At 49.6% G+C, this 5,999-nt stretch overlaps 1 long non-coding RNA gene across 1 annotated transcript; it reads right to left on the bottom strand.

The window, feature by feature from the left end:
• Positions 1 to 83: 83 nt before the first annotated feature.
• LOC106724317 lies at positions 84 to 5,544 on the bottom strand. The gene is made up of 5 exons (XR_001360077.1): positions 5,507 to 5,544; positions 5,329 to 5,381; positions 5,053 to 5,170; positions 2,281 to 2,380; positions 84 to 225 (listed from the first exon to the last, which is right to left on the bottom strand). It is a non-coding gene; the product is annotated as an uncharacterized LOC106724317 (long non-coding RNA).
• Positions 5,545 to 5,999: the final 455 nt, after the last annotated feature.

Here is a 5,999-nt window from a genome sequence, read left to right as displayed (position 1 = left end):
CAAACTACACAGATACATGGGGGTGAGCACACACAGTCACAGCTTCCCTTCTCTAAGAAGCCACACCATGAGGAGACCCTGGGGCATCACAAGCACAGCACACGTCGTTCCACGCTGGCCAGGTGAGGGCAGGGGCACAGGTCCCTCCAAAACAAGGCACAGATCCCTCCACAACAACAGCAACCTCAATCGTGACAACATGGCCACGAGGAAAGGCACACAGACCTAGAAAAGAGAAATGTCTATTACTGGACTCTATACACAGCATGTTAACAGGACTTGAACCACAGAAAAAACATTCCTTACCCCTACCCGCCAGCAACCACCCACCCACTCCCTCACTCACTCCCTCACTCACTCACTCAACCACCCACCCACCCAACACATGGAGTTCAAGAGGCTCCAAAGAAATACAAACCTCAGGGATACCCCAAACACTATAGCCTACTCTATACCCCTACAAGTTATCAAATATCACTACCATGGACTTCAAAATGGACTACAACACTTAAACCTGCTTTCACATCCTGGGTGCGACAAGGACCTCTTCTGCAAGAGGACGATACCTTTGGAACTGACTTCACCTAAGAGGATGACGTGGCACACTTCAGGGCTGCCTAGCCTGGACTCGTTTAAAGGACGATGGCTTTTCACAGCTAAGCAACAGTTTCTGGGAAAACACAAACCTACGTACCCAAATGTCAGTCTCAGCAACGTTTCCCTGACAGGGGCAACGGCCCCCATCCCTGCCACCCATCTGCCGATGATTGTTTCCTACTGAGGTGCCATCGCCTACACATCTTCCTTCCTACATCTTCTGGGAGATTCTACACCCAACCAAGGAATGTCCCTCTCAAGTCACAAAGACAACCATCACACTGGGTCCCCAAGCCATGACCTTTCAAACAATGGGTATTCTATGACACTTTCCTGCTATCCATAGCTCCTCTACGTCGACCTCTCACTGTGGCCACACTTCCAAAACCTTCAAGAAGCGACAACAGGAAAGGAACCCAGGCAACACAGACATGCTCTCTTCTACATCCATGTTTTCAGCAAGATGACAGAAACACTCTGCCCTTACCTGACGATCATCAGACCACAATCAACAGGCTTCCCTGCAGGTGGCTATCACCGGGCACAAGTGGACAGACGGACCCTCTCTGCAGTGCAATGCGTGACTCCGACAACACACTCTCCAACGCTGACATGCACACCCAAGAACAAGACCGAAACACTCCACTCCTCTAAGGTGCCAGGTGACATACAACCAACAGATGCTGGAGCACACACACACACAAAACTCCCATGGCTGGCCGTGACACAGATTGGAACAGTAGAGGACACACATGGGAACGGCAGGCAGGCACCCCTAAAAAAAAACACATGGCAGCCTCAAAATAACAGGAATCTGACACAAAGAATGCGTGCAAGCCACTGCTCACATGAGTTGCTAGACAATAGGACCTCCTCACGCTCCAAAACCACACATGCGGGGCACTCACCTGCTTACTCCGCCTCCTCCTCCTCCTCCTCCTCCTCCTCCTCCTCCATAATCTTTCCATCTAGTCCACATGTCATACCACCAAAACACTTTCAATCAACAATATTTCCTTTAAATAATATTTTTTTCATGGGAAAAAAAATAACCATTCTTTTAAAAATACACACATGCACATGTTCTACAAACGTCTATCTTTTCTTTCAAAGCTCAAGACGATGGCTTCCCATGCACCTTGACAGCACAACACAAGGGCAACAGAGAGAGAAAAACAGGTCCATGGAAGAAAACCACACCTATGGATGACCTTGCCTCTTCTGCTGCATGGGACACACACGGGCACAAAGATCACACCTACAGCATGGAGATGTGCACCACGCCCGTTTAAAACACAAGACTCTTCAGTCCACACGCCACTCATGTCAACAAGGAGGAACACTGGACACGGAAAAAACATCTTCAGGCCATGACCCATGACAGACTCACTCCGCTACACACTCATCCGTCATGCCTCTATTCATTCTCTCCGTTTCTCTCAGCTGCACAATTCTACAACGGCAACGCTCATCCATCCTTTAGACATTCACACACATCCTTGGCTAACTTACAATTCCCAAAACCAATGCACATGGACTTCATCTCTAAATCGCTCAAGTTCAAAAACATGCCCATGCCACTTCAAAAGCTGCCATGGCCACCACACCGCTCTGGATCACTGGACAGAGCATCAGCCTGCACCATCAAATACCCCAGGTTCCATGACAGCCAAAGATGGGTACCTTTCAGGTAGGCACAGCCGTCGCCAGTTCAAGCTGTGAAGAAGGTAGATGATCCATGGTTCAACCTCTTCATCCCGTGCCTCTCCCTCTCCATTCCTCTCTGTAAAACAACCAAAACAATACAGTTTCATTGAAAAACCTGACATGATAGAGATCACCAAAATCAGACCATCCCATTCAGCCTCTCACCCTCCCTGCTTTTCAATGGACATTCCCCTCTTTCAAAGTCATTCTACCCAAGGTCCATAGAGTTCCCATGGATACCACGGCCTTAGGACACACACTGTGCATTTTGACAAACAATATGCACGGATGAGTGGCAGAAAAAACCATGGCAAAATAAAGCCATCTGAACAAGGACATCAACATCGTTCCACATTCTTTCATTCGGGGACATCCATGCAACACACATCCCCAGACACTTAAAAACGGCGGTCATCACTATCCATCACACTCCCCCCAAAACCTGGGAGCTCAACAACCGCTGCGGCTTTCACAAGGAACCGGTCACGGACAACAGACCGTTCGTTCACACACCACAGAAGGAGGACAGACATGCACTCCTCAAAAGAAACAGCACAAAAAAGCCATGCTCTGCAAAAAACCTACATGGACAGCTTTTAGGACACTCGAAAAGGCACTTTGTCTTCTTAAATAGAAAAGATGGATGCTAAAGAAAACTGAATAGACAAGAAACCCATGTGGATAGCCCACTCCACCAGAAAACTTGACAAATAGATTGCATGACGACGACGACGACGACGAGAAAATACACATTCCTAACACAAGCAAGAAAAATGGTCTCGCGTGACTCCCCTAGCTCCAAGCACAAACACCGCTCTTCACATGGCCTGACCCTCCCTTCGTCACACACTTGCTCTCACTCCAACACGGGACTCCTTCCCTCAAACACCACCCAACACTCCACAAGAAACAAGGATGCTGCGGAAAAAACAATCACAAACCCTTCCTGGCAAGGGCCCTCCCCGAGCCTGCTTCCCCCAAAGGCCTTTCACATCCTGCACTGTCCTTCAACCTTCCTTTCCCGTCCGAAACTCCCTTGCCCTCCTGCCCCATGTGACGGGAAGCCCTGCAAAACAGACAGCCTTTCGCAACCCCTAGTCCCACAGCAAATCCACAACATACCGTGGGGATACTTTTCCTTTAGCAACTACTTAGGTGAAAAACTCGCTTGGGATGACCCACGTACATACCACATGTCAGACCCTGGCCTGTGCTTCCAAAATACTGCCAAAGGGAACGGGCCGAACGCTCCTGTTCCATGGCACCCTGCATCCGCTGCAGGGGACCGAGGACTCACACGCAACACAGGCACACGGAGGCTCCACTGAAAATACAACCCATCCGGGCAGCGCTTTCTTGCACATGGGCATGCCACACAACATGGATGTTTCCTTTCACTTCCAAATAAGGTCCACTGCCTACACCTGTCAGGACCCAGGGAACAAAGGACACAAAACACCGCCTACGCCTAACACACGGGAATGTATGACCTGCCAGCGATAATAAGGTCCACGCTCACCCAGGAGGTGGACGACACACTCTTAGGCTGGACCACCACAATCCTCAAAGATCAAAACACACACCATCTTCCCCGTGAACCAGCTCAACAGAGAGGAACCGAAGGGATCCAAGCACAACATGCCAATCTTCTTCACAAATACTAAGTGGCTTCACCAATTCACACAACATCAGTGCCAACACATGAAACATCACTCACACACACACACACACACACACAAAAGAATCCTATCTATCTGTCCAAACTCAACAAACAAAAAGCCAACTTCCAGGATTCCCTACTTTCACTGCATATGGCAAAACTTGGGGGGGACTACATGGGCCTCCGTGCCCCAGCCTCTCCATCCCCTACAACACTCCACACACGGGATCCGATTCGGTACCACACGCAAGGCACGAGCGGCACAGACTCGAAACAAACCGCCATCGAAACCTCCTGCTCTGGCACATCCAACATAAACACGTCCCTGCTTCCTTTTCACCTACAAAAAGGAACGGCAATGCTTTACAGGATCGACATGGGACACATGCACATCGACAAACACGTACACGGAATTAGAATCACTCAACACTACAGGACACAGCCTTTCTGAGAAAAACACAAAACACATCCTCATGGGCTCACCTTTCACTCTTTCAGATGCTCGCTCAGAAAAATCCTTCCACACATACTGTGCTGGGCTGCAGATCTGGTGCTTTGGCCAGACGGGTCATGCTGTGCTGTCTGTTCCTAAAACACATACATAGGAAGGTACTCACATCAGGCCAGGCCTTCACATAGGGTCTCATCGCCCCTTCCCAGCACGCAGGCCTTCTTTCTCCGAAGGCCCGGAAGTCTCATCCCAAATTTGGGACACAAAGGACTGCAAAAAGTATAAATAAACAGAGTTTCCTCCATAGTGGGGGCCCAGAATTTCAAAGACACATTTTTCTCTAGGCCTCCACAGAATTTAAGAATAAACTGTAACTCCTAGAGTCGGCACTGCAGTTCAGCCTGCTTCGGCAGGGTGCTGTCACTGTAGCCGCTGGCCAACTCAATAAATCCTAGCTTGCTCTTGAAGACCTCATTGGAGTAGGTGGTCCTATTCTCGCAAATGTGGCTCCACAACAATACTATGACGCTCAAGTCTTCTACAACACGACATAGCCAACTCACCAAACGCTCCTGCTCTCTAAACCTCATGTCACTTGAACCGACTCTCACCCTTCTGAACCATAACACCTTCTTACCTCTTCACGGCAGAAAGACATCCACCCAAGGACATGCTGGGTCACTGCACACGGAAGCTCCAAAGCACAACGACCTCACATGGATGGCCAAACCGGAACCTCCACCTTCAATACATGACTTGCCCTGAAAAAAAGAAGCAACAAACATTTCTACGGCAGCCTTCACCACACACACCGGGAAGGAACCCAAACCACCCCACACACACTGGGGGGGGGGGGGGGGGGGGGAGCCTCACACACCTGCACAACACCCGGCACACGGCTGTCACAACTCACCACCACCTCCACCGGTCCGTCACGGCTCCCTCCAACAGCTGCCCACACGAGTCCTGTTCAAACAATGGCACCAGAGGACGACCATCAAAATACCACATGACCAAGGATCACAGCACACACAGACCAACACCCATCTTCCCCACACCCACCATGCCAGGAGGACCCCACACAGACTCACACAAACACACACGACCTGCATCGGACCAAGGGCTCCCACCTACAACCATTAAAAACAAACACATGCAACACTCAGCACAAGTCTAGAAAATTCACAATGACAATTCAACTATCTCTCACATTCATCTTACTTTCTAACAAACACATGCAACACTCAACACAACTCTAGAAAATTCACAATGACAATTCAACAATCTCTCACATCCATCTTTCTTTCTCTGCTCCCCTTCCTTCCTCCCTCCCTCCCTCCCTCCCTCCCACATCAAAACCTATTGCTCCAAGGACACTACAATGGCACCCACCTGGCCGCTTCCATCACAGCCAACAGCCAGCAGGGACATCGGCCTTCCCTCAACCTTCTCACACGGAACATGTTGCAAACACAGGCAGGGATGGAGGGACACAGGGATGGAAAACCAGAAAAAAAAACCCGAAGGATGAAAGACCTTTTAGGAGAGGATCATCACACGCTCTTACCATTCTACTACATTAAC

Source organism: Myotis brandtii, unplaced genomic scaffold, assembly GCF_000412655.1.
Source record: "Myotis brandtii unplaced genomic scaffold, ASM41265v1 scaffold797, whole genome shotgun sequence".
Taxonomy (NCBI): Eukaryota; Metazoa; Chordata; class Mammalia; order Chiroptera; family Vespertilionidae; genus Myotis; species Myotis brandtii.
This window is presented reverse-complemented; position numbering and strand designations above follow the sequence as displayed.